This window comes from Marmota marmota, unplaced genomic scaffold (assembly GCF_001458135.2).
Source record: "Marmota marmota marmota unplaced genomic scaffold, marMar, whole genome shotgun sequence".
NCBI classification, from domain to species: Eukaryota; Metazoa; Chordata; class Mammalia; order Rodentia; family Sciuridae; genus Marmota; species Marmota marmota.
This window is the reverse complement of record NW_026000016.1, coordinates 23,913,796-23,933,158: the sequence shown is the minus strand read 5'-3', so window position 1 is coordinate 23,933,158 and position 19,363 is coordinate 23,913,796. Positions and strand designations below refer to the sequence as shown.

Sequence of the window (19,363 nt, the reverse complement as noted above, 5' to 3'; positions counted from 1 at the left end):
CATATTTGTTAAGCAGACTGTGAGGCATGGGTTTCACACTTGCTTGAAATCCAGGACCTGAAGCATCTTCAGCCTCTTCCTCCCGTGTTGATCTTTTGGCCCTCGATTCCTCTGCCTTTCCCTTCCTGTTTCTTTCATCATTCCCTTTGTGTCTTGTCAGCGTCCTCCTTTTCATTTCCTTCCTCCTTCTATTTTAACCCCAATGTGGCCAGGACTCTGCAGCCTGTCTCAGGCCCCACCCCCCACACCCAGGCAGCCTTGCGTGCCCTGCAAGGCAAGGCTATTGCTGCTGCCCCCGGGCTCTCCCAGAGTCGAGGTGACGCCCTCAGGAAGCCCGAGTCACACGGGAGGTTGCCCAGCACACAACCCCGCGCAGGGGCGGGTCCCCCTCTAATCTTATCCTCACACAACCCTGGCGACCGCACTGGACCGCCTGGTGTTTAGTAAGGGGAGTTGGCTTGCGGTCCTCCCCCAGGAGAGGCGGGCAGGCAACTCTCCCTATTGAAAACACAGCTGCAGCGAGGTAGATAGACAGGAAGCCCGACCCAGACCGCTGGCAAGGCGGCTGCGGGCGTGCCAGCCACCGAGCAGCCACAGGCCTCTCCCTGCAGCAACCTTTAGGGCTGAGTCCGAGACCCCCTCAGGTCTGGGAAGACACCCAGCAGACACCCAGCGGTTGGGGTGGGGGGGGACGAGGTGTCACAAAGCCTGGTTGAGTGGGGGGGGGGCGAGTGTGGGGGGGAGGACACCAAGTTCCCTTGTTCTCTTTGAGACTCCATTCTTCATTTGAAAATGGAATAATACTTGCCCTGCTTACTTACATAGGTTGTTTTGAGGATTGTATGGTTAAGATAGATACCCTCCCAATTTATTTCTGGGCTCATATCCTACTGTTGCCACATGTTAGCTGACCTTGGCCTCTGTTTTCTCATCTGGGCGGGACAGTAATAGAACCTTCCTCATTGGCCCTGTTGAGGCTGCAGTGAACTCTCTGCAGTGCCCCCTTTATTATAAATTGCTCAACAAATGTTACCTGTCATCATCATCAAATGGGACAATTTTGTGCAAGCATTTTGTAAACTATGGTGTTTGTGATTTTTTTTTTTTTTTCAAACATATAACGTCACTTGAATGCAGACCTGTTGAAATTCTGGGCTTCAAGCAACAGTTTGTAAGAGGATTTCTCCCCAGTTTCCTCTCCCCACTGAGAGAAAGTGCCCCTTTCTTTTGCTGTCCTTTGCAAGCTGCAACAGGAGGCTGTTCTTGTGATTTACTCACTGTTTCCTCTCCCTTCCCCTTTGCAGGTATAAATACCATTTTTTCTTTAGAGCCCAGTTCTCCAGGAAGTACAGGCTGTGTCACTAGTCAAACCCCACCTTATCCTTTCTCTGAGTTCTCCTATGACAGTTGCAATTAGGCCTCAAATGCCAATGGATGCATTCAGACTATTTGAGTCTAAAGCTCAAATATGGGCTCTCTGACATTAGGTAAGTAACTTAACCTCAGTTTGTTCTTAAAATGGGAAATAAGTACCTCTCTGGGTTGCTAGGAGGATCTGGTGAGACCCTGTTTAGAAAGAGGGTCAACATGATGCTAGGCACATTGTAAGTGCACCGTGAAGGTTCAGTATGGTCTTTGTGCCACCAAGTGTTTAATATTAACATTGGTCTCTGTCTTGAGTGTAAACTCTTTAGAGATGGGTTATGCAGCTAGGTGCCTGTAATCCTAGCAACTCTGGAGGCTGAGGCAGGAGGACCACAAGTTTGAGACCAGTCTTAGCAACTTAGGGAGACCCTGTCTCAAAATAGGGTTGTAGCTCAAGAGTAGAGCACCCCTGGGTTCAATCCTTAGCATGTCTTCTCTTACCACATCATGAATTGTGGTGTAGAGGTATTGAATACTCAGTAAATATCTTGAGTACACCCATCTCTCCATTTTTGTTGTCTGAAAATTTGCAGGTTCTTTCTTCACAGTAATGGCATATTGCTTCCCTTTATTTTCACAGGGAAGAGAACTAATATTTATAGATTATTTGCTGTACATGGTGCTGGCCACTTTTATATGTTATCTCTTTTAACATTCACAAGAAAATTAAATCCCTGTGGCAGGTATTATTATCCTCATTTTATCAATGAGAAAACTCAGACTTAAAGATATTAACTTGACCAGGATTACCCAGCTGCCAGAGTTGGGATTCTAACTCATCTTGATTTGACTCTAAGATTTTATTATCTTATTTACATTGTTTGTGCCTTTCAGTCACACTGTCTTTGCAGAACAGATTCTGAACTTCAACTTTATTTACTATTTATACTGAAACTATATAAATCCTTGGTAAATATAAAATTGATGATGACAAAAAAAAATCTGGAGGTGCAAAGTACTTTGAACATGCCAAAGCTTTAACTCAAAGTAGTTCTTTGATCCCTATGATCTATTGCACTCAAAGTTGGTTATTTCTCTTGAAAGGATTGGTTTAAAGGCTTAATCTCATTTGCCACTTTGAAAGTACACTCCTTCCCTCTCCCCCAGTTGGAAAATTTGAGCCTAAGATCTACAGGCAGTTTCTTTATTTTAAGGAATCTCTACTTCAAGAATTTTGAAATATAATGATCTTTTGGAAATGAATCTTTTGGGACTAATGAATTTCTTGAGAATGAAATTTCTTTGTAATAAAGGCAGCTGATGTTAAAAGAAGCCAAAAAATTTGCTGTGAAGTGGTGTTGGTGTGAGTCACCAGATAGGGACCACATTCCCACTCGCCACACGCTATGTGCTCACTAGTCACTCCTCTTTGTCCAAGAACAGTGGAATGTAAAAGACTTCAGGCAAAGTGATGAAGCTAGCACATTCTGTCTTTACTGTCTTCCCTCCTTCCCCCATCAGTCCTGGCCTCTACTCTGTCAGGCAGCAGAGCTCTGTTCTGTAATACCCTCCTCTTGGCCCCAGTAACAGAGGACCTGCTGACAGCTGTCTACTGTGCTGCTCAGCGGACCAGGGTACAGTCTACATTTTACCAGGCCTTTGCAAGTCGGGGGGACAAATGAGATGGAGATCACATTGTCCCTAGTTAAACCTGATTTAGCCTTTTTGGGTAACTGAGATTAGAAGGGGAGCAAGCAAGCCCGTGTCTAGCAGCTATACTTGGGAAATGAAATTTGCTATTTTTACATTAGATCCTTTTCTAAACTGGAATTTTACAGGAATTAAGCATCAGACTATGCCCAGCATTGAACTAGGGAGAAATGAGAAGTACTCTTACTCATAAAAGAAGGAAAACACCAGTTCTTAGAAACATATCAAGCATATATCCTTTCAGATAGAACAAACCAAATAAAGAATTGTTATAGGACCCAGAAAACAGGTATGTGTAAAACCAGGTGTTGTTGAGAAGATGCATTTGGAGCCAGATAGATCAGGTTCAAATCTTGACTCTGTCACTTAATAGCAATGTGATCCTGGGCAGAACAACTATCCGCATTGTGGCTCAATCTTCTGTGGAGGACGATATTAGTACCTATCTTGTTTGTTATGAGCATTACATTAAATGAGTTAATATTTTTAGGGTGACTAATATAGTGCATAGACTATAATAAGTTCTATTTAAGTGTTTGTCAAATACATATGTGATCTTTCTGATATATACTGTAGACTGAGTTGTCAACTCTGGTCCATGGTTTAACTAAAAGATATTTTGAATATAATGTAGTCTGAACTCCCAAACTCATCCTGTCCCTGCTCTGTCAACAGGGTATCAGCAAAGGGGTTCCTGGTGTTTTTTTGACATGGTTGAATTCTTATAGAAATGCCCTAGGCTTACCATTGTGAGAAACTAGTTTATGTTTATATCTCAAGAGTTGAGATTCTCATTAATCTGGTCATACATATGTTCACATTTAGACGCAATTACTCTCCATGCACTGTGGAATCTGAAGACGAAGAAGACAGGTCTCTATTTAGGAATGCTGTTTATAGTTCATAAACACATTTGATGCCTGCCTGTGAGGGGTTAAGCCTTTCTGTATATCCTGGACAATTCCTCATGGCTTTCTTCTCCAAAAGCAAACTTCATTTTCCTGAATATCAGGAGAAGGCCATATGCCATACCCAAGCAATGAATGAAAGGCATTTTCATTTAGGGACCTATTTTCTGGTATATGTAAGCTTTGTGAGAATCTGGGCCTGTAATGTGTTTGGCCATGGAGAAATTTATATAATAGAAGCTAAATAGTTTGAGATAAAACATATCCCTTTTCTCTTTCCCCTTAAACACAAACCTTCCTTTCTCTCCAGTTTTCCAGATACATTTTTTTTTTTTTTGGACAGCAGTCATTAAAGCCACATGTGGGCCTCTTCAAATTCACAATATGGCAGAGGCTCAATCTTGGGAGAGTTGTAAATACTCCTGGCATTTGTGAGAGTAGGCTTTTCCAGCAAAGACAGAAACATTTGAACTAGCAAAGTTGGAGTTTATATTGTATTTGTATCTGTCTTGATTGGAATTCCTGAGATGTATTTTTAACTTAATGGTCAGAGGCTTAGCTCTAGTCTACAGAATGGGGCCATCCACTATTAGTTATGCTCTGTGTAGGAATTCTCATGATAAAACATCTATAGTTTTCTGCTGATCTTGTTTCTAGTTCTTTTCTGCTTTAATCCAGTCTTTTTTAAAAAAATATTTATTTTTTGTTGGACACAATATCTTTATTTATTTATTTTTATGTGGTGCTGAGGATCAAATCCAGGGCCTTGCATGTGCTAGGCAAGCGCTCTACCACTGAGCCACAACCCCAGCCCCTAATCCAATCTTTTTTAAATCCAATCTTTTTTATAACTTTTTTTTTTTTAGTTGTAGATGGACACATACCTTTATTTTATTTATTTATTTTTATGTGATGCTGAGGATCGAATCCAGTGCCTCACATGTGCTAGGCAAGTGCTCTACCACAGAGCTAAAACCCCAGCCCTACTCATTATTTAATCTTGGCCAGTTTAGTTTTCCTAAGCATACCTCTCAGATTACCCTCCTTCCTATAAAACTTTGAGTGACTCCTCGTTACTTATCCTTAATTCAACATCTTCCAAAATATGGTTTAAATTCTCCCACTAATCATATATGCTTAGTTATAATTATATATGTATTTATATTCCTGAATTCTAGCCAATGAGACCTTATTTATTAAACACCTGTTATATGTGAGGTACAGTGTTAGACCCTGGGGGGTTGGAAGATGATATAGTAATGTACAGCTAGTAATGGAACTAGTCATTTGAGCAAAAGTTGGAGGTAAGATGTGTTAGATACTCAAAGACGAAAAATAGTCCATATTGTCTACTCCTGGGCAAACCTTATAGTAAATGAAAGCCCCAGTGAATATTTATGGGCTATTTTCCCCTGTTTCCTGTCTGTTTCAGCTCCACATTTCCTTCCACTTCACATATGGTCAGTCCTCATCAGGAACACTCAAAAACTCCACACAACACTGCCCCCCACCATCACTCAGCCTTCCCTTCCCCAGTTCAAGCTCTTGCCACTTTTTCCTCTGGTGCTTGTTTTTCTCTCCCAAGTAATCCTGACCCCAAATAGCTGCCAGTGTGGTCTTTTCATAACCCCCAGTCTGATCAAGATCCTTCCCAGGGGAGATCCATGGATGAATCCTCAAATCCTCTTGCCACAAGATGGATCCAGACTCATAAGTGTGCAGTGCCAGGTCTGTCACATTGAGACTTGTGCTCAGGCTCTGGTCCTTCCTGTGCTGCCCTCCCCTGAAAGTCTCAGAGTGCTTGAGGCATGACAGGGCCTTAGCCTGGTCTGCTGGGGATGGTGATGGGCCTAACAGCAGTCCTGAAAAGTGCTTCCATCCTCAGCTTCCATAAGCTGTGTTGGTATCTTCCAATGGCAACCCCAGGGAAGTCCTGGCCACCCCACCTGGGAAAGGGACCTGAGAAGGAGGTGGCATCTCTCCTGTCTGCCACAGGAACCATTGAGGAAGTCACTTCTGCCGCTTTAGTCCTTGCTTCTGGGCATTAGTCCTTGCTTTTCTAGTTCCATTCACACGAGTTCCTTGTGGTTTGGAACTTTCTTGGTGTTGCTACTTGCCCATGCTTCTCATCCTGCCTTGTAAGCCTGAAAACAGAACTCTAGACACCGCTCTTGACTGACTCTGGATGCCCTGCTAGTAACTGCCCTCATGCCATGGTTTCAGTATGGTTTGTTCCCTATGAAACTCAAGTTGAAATTTAATTTCTATTATGAGATATTAAGAGATGGGACTACATAGAACCTTTCAGAGATGCTTTACCTCATGAATGGATTGAACTGCTCATGCAGATTAATGAGTTGATGGATTATCTCCAGAGGGTCTACCATAAAAACCAGTTTTGTTAGGTCTCTTGAGTGCTCCCTGTGACTTTCTCTGTGATGCCCTGTGCTGCCTTTGGACTCTGCCAGCAAGCCACCAGATGCAGCTCTTCCACTTTGGACTAGAACCATGTGCCAAAATAAACCTCTTTTCTTTATAACTTACCAAGTCTATCTTATTGTATTATTAGTAGCAGAAAATGGACTAAGGCAGAGTGAGGGAGGAGAGACTGGAGGGGAAGCAACTGGGAGCCAAGATGCAAGCAAAGGAGCTTGGATTTCATTCTCAGTGGCATGGCACAGGGTTTCAGTGGGGGCAAAGTAGTCAGATTTGTGTTTTAGAATGACAATTGTCAATAGTCAGGAGTCATGAAAGATAATTGAAAGACTAAGAATTGAGGTGAGAGACGCCAAGAACCAAAACTTATTAATGTTGCGGCCAGTCCTTGACCTTGATGCCATGGAGATCAGGTCGGCAAGTAAGAGAATTGGAAGAGGAACTTGGTCCTACGATCTCACAATCAGAGTTTACTGACACTCCCAAAGGGGATTCTGGAACAAGTGGTCTCTGTCTGCGTGGACTTGGCCTCCCCTGAAGTGGAGGCCTCATACTCACAGGGTGTCCTGTTCCTTCCTGGCTTTGTTTCCTGAGAGAAGGGAAAGGAGGAAAAGGAAAGGATGGTTGTTTCACTTTACCTTAGGCCCAGCACTTTAAAAAGTTTGGTTGGATATGTACAATAAAAAGCCAGAGGATGTGGTTTGGGTTGTCCCTGAAAAATATGCCTATTTATGTATGGAAGGATATTTTCAGATGAAGTTTAATGTGAGGAAAGAGAGGCTGGCCTCTCTATGAGGGCTGCTCCTTAAAATCCTGGAACATTACAGAGCATGGGAAAATGCACGTGAATTGCGCATGGTGAAGGTTTCCTCTGTATCAAGACGTGTCACAGTCTGTCACAGTGTGGTTAGGCCAGAGGCTGCTTGTCAGGTTTCTAAAGCTCCAGTCCCAATTCAGTCTAAAACTTGTGGTGTGATGTGTTTCACAAGACACTTCATTTTCCCCAGACTCTACTTACAACAATTTATAAAATAGTCCTCCATCTTTTCGGAGGTGACAGGAGGTGCAATTAATTTGTGCTCTTGAAGTGCTCAGAAGTCCCCAGATGAAAGCCCCTATGTAAATAGCTGCATATTCTGATGGCTTGAACCTGTGTTCAGAGTCAGATTCCTATGTAATCACCAAGTGGGTAGACTGTTTTTCATGATTTCATATTTGGATCCTTGGAAGATACTCATTTCCTTCTTTAAAATATGATCTAGGAAAAAAAATTTTAAAATATGTAGCGATCCAGAGAATAAAATAATGAAGATCCATGTACCCATCAATTTAAATGAATAATATTATATTTCCCACAAATAATGGTTTTTATTAGCCTTAATTTGTGTCTGTGTGTGTGTGGAGGGAGGGGGTGGGGATCAAACCCAGGGCCTTATACATGCTAGGCAAGCACTCTGAGCACTCTACTACTGAGCTACACCCCTATCCCTTAAAATATTTTTATCTACAACATACCAGCAATAGAAGGTATATGTGGGCTTTTAAACCTTGTTAGTTTTGTTTTTCAAGAATTGTTTTTTTAAATATCTTTATTTATTGCATTTATTTTTATGTGGTACTGAGGGTGGAACAAAGTGCCTCACATGTGCAAGGCAAGAACGCTGCTACTGCTGAGCTATAACCCAACCCCAAACTTTGTTAGTTTAAAAAAAAAAAAATTATTGCAAATGGACCGTATGCCTGTATTTATTTAGTTTTTTATGTGGTGCTAAGGATCAAACCCAGTGCCTCACACATGCTAGGCAAGAGCTCTGCCACTGATTTATGGCCCCAGTCTAAACCTTGTTAGTTTTTAAAAGGAAAGAGACAAAACATTTGTTTATCCCCCATTCCATCCTACTTTTCAACCTCCAGACCCATTTATCTTCCTGTATCAACTGAGGTGACCACTGCGATAGGCATATGTTCTTCCTCTCCAGTTGTGTGTCTCAATGTGTCCCCCATCCCCCACCATGTATAATAGAAGCAAGCCATGGAATGATGTGAGTAAACACAGCATGGAGTTCAGAGCCAAGCTGACCAGTTTTGGAGACCTACCTCTCCCACTTTTGGCCTCTTTGAACATCTGTCTCCCCATCTGTAATATGACAGTTTTTAGCTGACAACACTGTTGTTTACCAGTAAAGTGGGTGGGCTCAATAATGGGAATGGATATTATTGACTATTATATTTTATCTCTTTTTTACTATATGGAAAGCCCCAGAGAGCAGGGATCCTGCCCCTAACCTATATACCTTTGTGTCATTCGCCATGCCTCCTAGTTCTGTGTAGTGGTTTGCTACTTATTTCTTAAGGAATGCTTAAAATGACTTAACCCTACTTTCTAGCCTCAGTTTGGATGCACATGGGGCCTGTAGAAAAGCTAATTCTATTCTCAGTGAACCCAGAGAACACAGGAGGTGGTCTAGCTAAGGAGAGTGCCACTGATGAGTTTGAGTTTCCCTTCCAGGTTCTGCTGTCTTTTCAAGTTGCTGGAACCACACCATAAGATTTGCTTTCTTGATAATCATGGATTATACACTATTGATGTTATAGGTATGTTTTTTGCAAGATGTGTTCTCACCCAACTGTTATAAATCTCAATTGCAATGGCCTTTCCTGGACCTCCAGGGTTGGATTGTCTGTCTCTGGCAGGGAAGGGACAGCAGGGGGCACCAAATCTTCATGGTTCTGCCAGGAATAGGCGCCTGGGTGAACTGCTGGGCCTGAGGCTCCTGTTCTTAGTCGGCTCAACACCTCTCTTTCCTGGCATTTGGACTTTTCTTTCTATAGTAGTTCTAAATCCCCACAGTGGTACAGCAGAGAGCATTCTTTAGGAAAACAGTAAACAACACTTGTGTCCCCTAATCTTTGCCTGCAGAAACCTTCACAAAAAGTTATCTTGTTTACCTTTGTACATGTGTTCATCTTTAACCAGGGGCCAGAGACCAAGATAGGCCAAATGAAACTGAACTGAAACATTTTTGTCTAAAAGACACATTATTTGCTGTAAGTAGTTTATTTGCATATGAGTGAATAATAACGATGGAATTTCAGACCTGGGTATTACATAAAGATCATCTAGTCCAGGGTTTCCTAAACCAAGGTCATTTACATTCTCCCTTCCCAGGTATTAGCATATAAGTCTACTCTCCAGCTATATTATATTTGCTTAGTATTTTAACATCCACTCTTGTAAAACTTATATAAATTGATTTTAAAAAGACCACTACAAAAATGGACAATTAGTATTTTTGAATACATATCAAAATGAATAATTACATTAAATCAAAGTTCTCCCCTAGGTACTACTTCCTATCATTCCTTTATTTTGCACATGTGGGACCCATGCCAGATAATTGATGTGAGTTCAGTTCTTTCAAGTCGTGGGGAGTTGCAGAGGTGTATGTTCCTCTTTGACACATGACCTGAGCTGGGATAAATAGTTTGGATAAGCCAGTAGGCCTTTGGGATATTTCTTTGACAAAGTTGTAAAGTGATCAATACATAGACTTCCTCTTCCCCCCACCTTTTTTTTCAGTGTTTGCAGTAACTTTTATTTTTGGACAGGTAAGAAACGTGCATCTTTACAGAGCACATTGTGATGTGTCATTATATTTGTACCTTGTGCATTGATGAACTCAGGATATCTACTTTACCCAGCATCTCAAGCACTTATCATTTCTTTTTGATAACACTCAAAAGCCTCTCTTGTAGCTATTTTGAATTAAACAATACAATATTGTTAATTATTATAAATATTGTTCTGTATAATAGAATACCAGAAGGTATTCATCCTATCTGGCTGAAACTTTTTATCCATTAATCAACATTTCTCCATCACCCTGTCCCTGCCCTTCCCTCCCCAGGCTCTGATAATCACTTCTGTTCTCTACTTCTATGAGCTCAGCCTTTTTAGCCTTTCCACATATAAGTGAAATCATGCAGTGTTTATTTTTCTGGGCCTGGCTTATTTTACTTAACATTATATTTCCAGGTCCATCCATGTTGCCATAAATGACAGAATTTCATCCTTTTAGTGGCTGAGTAGTATTCCATTGTGGTATGTGTTCCATTTGAATACTATTCCATTGTGTTCTGTGTGAATAGTATTCCATTGTGGTATGTGGAATGCCACTTTTCTTTATTCATTCACCTCAGTTGATTTCATATCATGGCTATTGCGAATAGTCCCACAGTAAACATTGGAGTACAGGTATCTTCTTGATATACTGATTTCATTTCCTTTGGTTATATATCTGTAGTGGGATTGCTATATCATATAGTGGTTCTATTTTTAATTTTTTGAGGAAGCTCCACACTGTTTTCCATAGTGCCTGTAATACTTTACATCCTTGCTAACAGTGTGTAAGTGTTCTGCTATCTCTACATCCTTACCAGTGTTTGTCTTTTTTTTTTTTTTGGTACTGGGGATTGAACCCAGGGTTGCTTTACCGTTGAGCTACTCCCAGTTCTTTAATTTTTAAAAAATTTGTTTTAATTAGTTATACATGACAGTAGAATGTACTTTTTTTTTAAATTGTTCTCCCTTTATTTCTCTTCTACATGTAAGTGAAAGTATCACACCCACTTTCACTTATGTGTGTAGGCAGCTTCTGTTATTTGCGAACCTCACTGCTTAGTAGCGCAGCAGTGGGCTTGATAAACATTCAACACCAAGGAGAGGAGCCTTGGTTCTGTGGTTGACAACCAACTGTTCCAGACTGGAATCGAGTGCTTCAAGGGGAATCAAACTTTCCTTTGCCTGAGGCAAGCCTTGGGCTCCAGTATTCCACTTTCCTTGGGCTAGTGACCCCACCCCTGGCGTACAAAGGTCACTCTAAGTCCACCTCTGCCTTCTCACACAGGGCCAATAGATAGTTTAGGGGTGGAAGACCTTCCAGGAATCAGACAAAAGGCATAGAAAAAGCCTGTCCCAACGAACTCACTTACTATGCTGCACCCAATTTCAGAGTGGGTCCCAGACACACCCTTGGTAGCCCCACCAGGACCCAAGGGAACCAGCTGCGAGCCCCACTGGGAGAAGGACTGGAGGAAAGGAAGGGGTGCAGGCCCGAGCAGGTGTTGGAAGCCCATCCCACCATGTCCCAGCAGTGTGACTTTGGGCAGGGCGCTGCACCTCTCTGTGCAGTTCGAGCATGAAAGTGCACAAGTTAAGTGCATGGCACACAGCAAAGTGGAGCTGCCATGGCCAGCAGCACAACTCCGCCAACCTGGGAAACTGAGGCGGGACTTGGGGTCGCTCCGAGGGCAAGGTCTGAATGGCCAGGGGGACTGGCCCGCAGCCTTGGCCGCTCCGATAGGCACAGGTCCAGGGATAGCGGGAATCAGGTGGTGCAGCTACAGCTGCGGGGCATGTTGGGCTGCCTACGAAGACATGGGCCACCTGCCCGCCCCGCTCCCCTCTCCCAGGGCCTCGGTTTCTGCCCCTCTCACCCTCCTCAGCCCCAAATGGCCAACACCACAGCCCACTGCTCACCAGCCACGCTGCCTCTGCTGCCACTGCTACTGCTGCCACCAGTAGAATGTACTTTGACATATATAGTGGAGTATACTTTCTCATTCTTCTGGTTGTACATGATATAGAATCAAACCAGTTGTATAGTTGTATATATACATAGAGTAATAATGTCTGATTGATTCTACTCTCCTTCCTACCCCCATACCTCCTCCCCTCCATTCACTCCCTTCTGCCTAATCTAATGTAACTCTATTCTTCCCTTGCCACCCCTCCATTGTGAATCATATCAGAGAAAACATTCTGCATATCAGAGAAAACATTCATTTTGGTTTTTTGGGATTGGCTTATTTTGCTTAGCATGATGTCCTCCAGCTCCATTCATTTACCGGCAAATGCCATAATTTCATTCTTCTTTAAGACTGAATAATATTCTATCATATGTATGTATACCACATTTTTAATCCATTCATCTGTTAAAGGGCATCTAGGATGGTTCCATAATTTAGCTATTGTGAATTGAGCTGCTATAATCATTGATGTGGCTGTGTCACTGTAGTATGCTGATTTTAAACTGAGAAGTGGGATAGCTGGGTCAAATGGTATTCCATTCCAAGTTTTCTAAGGAATCTCCATAGCACTTTCCATAATGGTTGCACCAATTTGCATGTATGAGTGTACCTTTTCTCCCACATCCTCATCAACATTTATTGTTGTTTGTATTCTTGATAATTGCCATTCTGACTGGGTGAGATGAAATCTTAGAGTAGTTTTGATTTGCATTTCTCTAATTCCTAAAGATGTTGAACTGTTAAAAATATATTTGTTGATCAAGTGTACTACTTCTGTAAAGTGTCTATTCAGTTTCTTAGCCCATTTATTGATTGGGTTATTTGGTTTTTTAGTGTTAAGTTTTTTGAGTTCTTTATATATCCTGGAGATTCATGCTCTATCTTTTTAGTTTTATTTTGAGACAGGATCCTGCTAAATTGCTGAGTGTCTCCCTAAGTCCTCCTCTCCCACCTCAGCCTCCTGAGTTGCTGGGATTATAGATGTGCACTATCATGCCTGGCATGTCAGTTTTATTATAACCATTCTAACTGGGTGAAATAAAACTGCATTGTGGATTTGATTTGCATTTTCCTGATGATTAGTGATGTTTTTACATTTTTTCATGTTTGTTGGCAATTTGCATGTCTTCGTTCGAGAAATGTTTATTCAGATAATTTGCCGACTTTTTAATTGGATTTTTGAGTTTTTTATATGTTCTGACATTAATCCCTTGTTGGATGAATAGTTTGCAAATATTATCTCTCATTCTGTAGACTGCCTCCTCACTTGGTTGTTTTCTCTGCTGTGCAAAGCTTTTTAGTGTGATTCAATACCGTTTGTCTCTCTCTTTTTTGGGAGGAAAGGGTGGATACTGGGAATTGAATTCAGGGGTACTTAATCACCAAACTGCATCCATTTTAATTTTTTAAATTTTAAGACAGGGTCTTGCTAAATTGCTTGGGGGTCTTCTAAATTGCAGAGGCTGGCCTTGAACTTGTGATCTTCCTGTCTCAGCCTCCTGATTACTGGGATTATAGCTGGGATTACAGGTGTGTGCTATGGTGCTTGGCTCCATTTGTCTCTGTTTGCTTTTGTTGCCTGTATTTTTGTGGTGTTCTGCAAAAAACCCTTGCCCAGTCCAATATCATAGAGCATTTCTCCTATGTTTTCTTCTTGTAGTTTTAGATTTGGGGTTTTACATTTAAGTCTTTAATCCATTTTAAGTTGATTTTGTACATGGTGAGGATTAGGGATATGGCTTCATCCTTCTACAAGTCAGTAGTGTGATGCCTCAAGGTTTATTCTTCTTGCTCAAGATGGCTTTGCCAGCCTCCCCAACTGTTATGGTTTGGATGTGAGGTGTTCCCCAAAAGCTCACATGTGAGACAGTACAAGAAGGTATAGAGGAGAAATAATTGAGTCATAGCCTTAACCTAATCAGTTGATTAATCCCTGATGAGATTAACTGAGTGGTAACTGGAGGCAGATGGGGTGTGGTCAGAGGAAGTGGTTAACTGGGGGTGTGTGGCTATGGGGTATTTTTTGTATATGGAGAATGGATTCTCTTTCTCTGCTTCCTGATCACCATGTGAGCTGCTTCCCTCTTTCATACTCTTCTGCCATGATATTTGGTCTTACCTCCAGCCCCGAGGAATGGAGCTAGCTTTCTATGGAGTAAGACCTCTGCAACAGTGAGCCCTCAAATAAGCTTTTCCTCCTTTAAAATTGTTCTGGTCAGATCTTTTAGTCACAGCAGCAAAAAAGCTGACTAAAACAGCAACTCTGTTTTTTTTTTTTTTTTTGCCTGTTGCTGAGGGCAAAAGGCTAAGAAGTCCTTGGGAGGAGTGGGACACTCTGGGTGGTGGTTGAGGCTATTTCTAAGTGGCATTGTTTAGAACAGTGCTTTGATGCAATTTTCCCATTGTTAGCAGTGAAAAGTGTTAGTATGCACTCATAGCAGGTGTATACTCATTTATTTATAATTTTATACATCCATTATAGTACCTATGTATTATACTTATTATAAAACATGCCTAGATATTAACTCAAAAAGACATGGTAAAGCTAATGTAAACAGTATTTTAAAATGTCTTGTTAATTGCAATGGTTTTATTACTGTCATTAGTTAATAACTTAATCACAGTTTACAGGTAGGATTAGATTTTTCATTGCCAACAGAATATGCAAAACTATATTTCAAAGGGTCTTCTTGGGAATTTAAAAGTTTTCAGTTCTGCCCTTATTCATCTTGTCTTACATTATTACTTCAATCCAGTTTCTTTTTAGAAAAGAAATTTAAATCTCTTGCCCATTTTAGGGATGATTAGTTTACTTAAAAACTAGATCTAAAGGGTAGATCAGTTGTGTAGAAGAAATAGATCAAGGGGCAGAGTGGAGGGATGGGAAAGGGGAGGCAATATGGAATAAATTCTTGAAAAAATGATGTTATATGCATATATAAATATACCACAGGGAACTTTAAATTTATGTATAAGTAAAAAACCCAATTAAATATAAATAAATAGATAAGTGAGAAGAAGTCAAGTAGAGTAGAGGAAGGAATATGGAAAGGGGTGGGAGGATGCGAGGCAAAGGGAGAAGGAAAGGGGCGTATCAGGCATAGAATTCCATGCATGTATGAGTTTGTTGGGATGAACCCAACTACTATGTGTAACTATAAAGCTCTAGTAAAAAACAAAACTAGATCTTCTCTATAGTTCTACTTTATCAGGCTCATCTATAATAGGTCACACTGTGCTGAAAAAGAACCAAGAAACCAAGTTGGTGCTCTCAATCCCTCCACATTGTAAAATATCCACTCATCCCCCAAGATCCCCCAATATCCTTGATGACTTGTGAATGGATTAAATGAAGGTTTGAAAGTCATTGCTTACAGTGAATATTAATAAAGTCTAATTTATTATGTATTTAATTGCATAGAAATACACAGAATTTTAATATTTTCTTCCTGTACCTATGGATCATGTTTTGCCACCCTCACATGTAGAGATCACAAATGTGGAAATGTACTTCAGGTATTTTGGCTTGGCTCATAAAGTCCTTCATAATCTATCCTCAATTTGCCTTTCTTTTTTTAAAATATTTTTTTAATTGTATATGGACTCAGAGCCTTATTTATTTTTATGTGGTGCTAGGATCAAACTTGGTGCCTCACATGTGCTAGGCAAGCATTCTACCGCTGAGCTACAACTCCAGCCCCCTCAATTTACCTTTCTAATTTTATGTTTAACTATAAGCCCTACCATTTGGCCACATCCATGGGCTTCATGGGTTTTCTGCCTTTTGAGATGGGCCTGTGCAAACACTTAGGCCCCAGACAGTGAGCTTGGCCCTCCTTGTCTCTACAGACATCTCTAGGCAGCCTGGCCCCCATATGGGTCTGCTTGGCAGGAGCTGATGAGCCGTTAAGTGCCTGCCATGGACAGAACAGTGAAGAACAGATGGGGCAGATTGCAAACTTTGCAGCACATTTTCCTACTCTCTGCCATCACTGCATCATCCCTACCAGACAATCTGTCTCTAGGCAGTGCTATGGTGAGGCCTCCCTGGGCCGCCTCTAGGGTGTTTTTTAGGAGTCACAGGTATAAAGCCAGATGGCTCCACCTACTCCCCCAGCCCTGCTTCTGTTTCAGTGACAGGGAAGTGGAGAACTATTTTTAGATTGGGGGTAGGGGTGGGTTTCACCTGGATCCAGGAGATGGGGACATCATATATATTGTGATGGCCAGGCATATGGCTGTGGGATATGTTTGGTTTTTGTATATCTCAATCTCTTGCATTTCTCCTTTGTTCCTCTGCTTTCCTGACTGGTGTAGGTGTTGTTCTGAGGGGTGTGGTGGGGAGGGTTGATCCCATAGATCCCTCAGACTTGAGTTGCTGTGGAGAGTGGATGGTGGTGCTGAGTAGATCTCAGAGAGGGGCCACATTCTCAGGACATTAGCTTTGGTGTATGTAAAAATATTGGACTGGGAGCCTATTATCAGAGCTGTCTTAAAAACCAGGATGCTTAAATTCATAGACTACACAAGGCATTTCTGTAGACTGAGACAGGTCTTATCTCAGTTCCACTAGGGCTTATTTATGTTTACCTGGTGGACTGGTTTTTGGTGCCTTGCTTTTCAGAGCATTTTTCTCTGAGGGGAAATTCTCTCTCTCTCTCTCTCTCTCTCTCTCTCTCTCTCTGTCTCTCTCTCTCTTTCTCACACACACACACACACACACACACACACACGCACATGCACACATTTTTAAAATTTTTGACCAGATCTTTGCTGAGGAGAACCGCTAGGATGTCATTAATGACAATCTAGTATAAATGTTAAAACCATATGCTGGGCCTTGGGGACAATGGGTGGGTTTGAGAGAGGCTAAGGAATATAGGATAGACCCGTTCATCATAAACTTTGATGAACTAGAGCCATCCTTTGGGAAGAGCTAGTCAGCATGATTATGGTTCCCTACTGTAGTTTAGAGAGTTGGTAACTGAAGGGTTGTTCATGTGCAGGGTATGAAGTCCTGAGGTTTATGTGCCTGAGAAATGAATTCACAAGCTGTCCTGGGGAGGCCACACAGCAGAGGTTGCCCTCACCAAAGGTGGCTGCAGACTATAGCAATTTATGAATCTCATACAGTTATATTTTATGATGCTCTCCAGCTTTCTAAGCACTTTTGGTGCATTATTGCTTCAATAAACATTTATTGAATGTAAAATGCTGGGGATGCAAGGTAGATGTAGTTCCTGCCTTCAGACCCAGTCTTACTCAGTCAGCCACCGTCAACTTCATGATGGAGGTGGGCAGGAGAACCAGCCTCCTTTACCATGAAGAAATTGAGGTTCAGAGACATGAAAGAACTGCGCACATTAAAGAGAGGATAAGTGGGAGAAGCCAGCCTTTGAATTCCAAATTCAGTCCTCTTTATGCTTGATATAGAGGAGTAATAGTTAAGAATGGATCTCTTGAGATCCAGATTTGATGCTATGGGTTGAATCAGTGCCACCAATAATGATATGTGTGGGTTTGGTATGTTACTTTACCCTCTTAGCCTTGGTTTCATTGTCCATAAAAGGAGGTAATAGTAATATCTACTCCTTTGGGATGTTTTAAAGACAAAAATGAGATAAAGTTTATAACTCATTTAAGACACAGTATTTGGCATATAGTAAGTACTAAATAAATAGCAGTTATTAAAATGATGATTATAGTAGTAGTGACTCCAGACTTGGAGATGCCGGCTGAGCCCTAGAGACTTTGTATCTGTAATGCTTATGATTTACCATTAAATGGCATTTCACTGTTCAATACCCACTTAAGTGAAACCCTTCAACACTTGTTGAAATTGATTACTTTGTTGACTATAGTTATGTGAGGAAAGCAAAAAACCTTATTATTATTGTTTTTATTATTATTAATTGTGATGACAACAACTACCACTATTACTACATTATTTTTTTTTTTTTTACTTTTTTAAATGGCTACTACTAATTCTTATTATTTAACTTTCCCCACTTGTTACTCTCAGGGTGGGAGAATACTGCTGATGTTTTTATTGCAAACAGTAAGGGCCAGGAGAGGTTAAGGTGATGTTTTTATTCAGAGTCTATGATTTTGGATTTATGTCATAGATAGGGCATCTTTATCCTCTGGTGGGGAATGGGCCTTTGTGTTCCTTAGCTTTCCATTTTTGTGACCAAAATACCTGGCAAGAACTACTTAGAGGAGGAAAGATTTATCTTGGCTAACATTTTCAGAGTTTCACTCCATGGTCAGCTGGCTCCATTGCTTTGGACATCAGGTGAGTCAGATCATCATGGTGGAAGGATGTGGCAGAGGAAAGCTGTTCAGCTCATGGCAGCTAGGAAGTAGGGAGGCGAATATGAATGCACCACAAACAGATATAGTTCCCAAGGGCATGTGCCAGTGATCTATTTCCTTCAACCATGCCCCACCTATTTCTACTGTCTCCCAGTAGTCCATTCAGCTATCGATGGATGAGTCCACAGATAAGGTCAGAACCCTCATGATCCAATCATTTTCCAAAAGCCCTACCCCTGAAGATTTCTGCTTTGGGGACCAACAAGCCTTCAACTCACGAGTCTTTGGGAGATTCTTTATATCCAAACTATAACAGCCTCTATAACACCCTCTCTTTATCCTTACCCTGTAAAAAGAACTCTGTGAAGTAAACCACAAACCCCAGAAAGATAACACTTACAATACCAAAAGTTGAGGAGAACTTGCAGAGGGATTTAAAATGGGAAAACAGGTGCTTAATAACTAAGAATTCTCCCTAAGAAGAAAAGTTACTAAATAAGAACCTCATGGACAAGTATCCTTCATGGTACATCCCAAGAGGCAAGTATGGGAAGAAGATGAGGGTGAAAAATGTTAGCATCTTTATAGGGACTGCCGCGTAGGTAACTAATGCCCTGGCTGGGAAAGAGAGCTCCTGGCTGTGGGGCTGGTCAGGCAGGGGCTGCTTCTTCCTCCTGTATCTCTGCACAGTTCATTCCAATATTACAATCTCACTCTTCTTTTGGCACATTAGCTGTGGACCCTCGCTGTGGAAACAGAGATTTCAAACAACCTAATCCACAGGGCTAATCCTGGCCGGTAAATTCTATTTTTGTAAAGGTGCATGATATAAAATAGGAAGATGAATATGCTGGGTTACATGCAAATTCTTTCTTTTTTGACTTCTTCATATTCTTATTCCTCCTCTCTTCATTCCTTTCTCACTTTTCCTTCTTTCAAATGCTAGATGTTTGTTTGCAGTTAAGTGGAATTTCTCTCACTGGGGCAGAGAATAGGGGGCAAGAGAAATATTCTCATTTGGCTTGAGCTCTCTCTGGGGT

General features: G+C 41.4%; 1 protein-coding gene across 7 annotated transcripts in view; it reads left to right on the top strand.

The window, feature by feature from the left end:
* Positions 1–19,363, top strand: part of Cnih3 (cornichon family AMPA receptor auxiliary protein 3) — a 266,894-nt gene that overhangs the window by 38,246 nt on the left and 209,285 nt on the right. For 2 of the 7 annotated variants that reach the window (XM_048809307.1, XM_048809305.1), the window contains exon 1: positions 772–1,487. The exons of 4 other annotated variants lie outside the window; for them this stretch is intronic. The gene's annotated coding sequence lies outside the window, so the exon portion shown is untranslated. Of the gene's footprint in view, positions 1–771; positions 1,488–8,996; positions 9,015–19,363 lie in introns of those variants that run through there. One more of the 7 variants, XM_048809310.1, reaches the window with a different exon arrangement.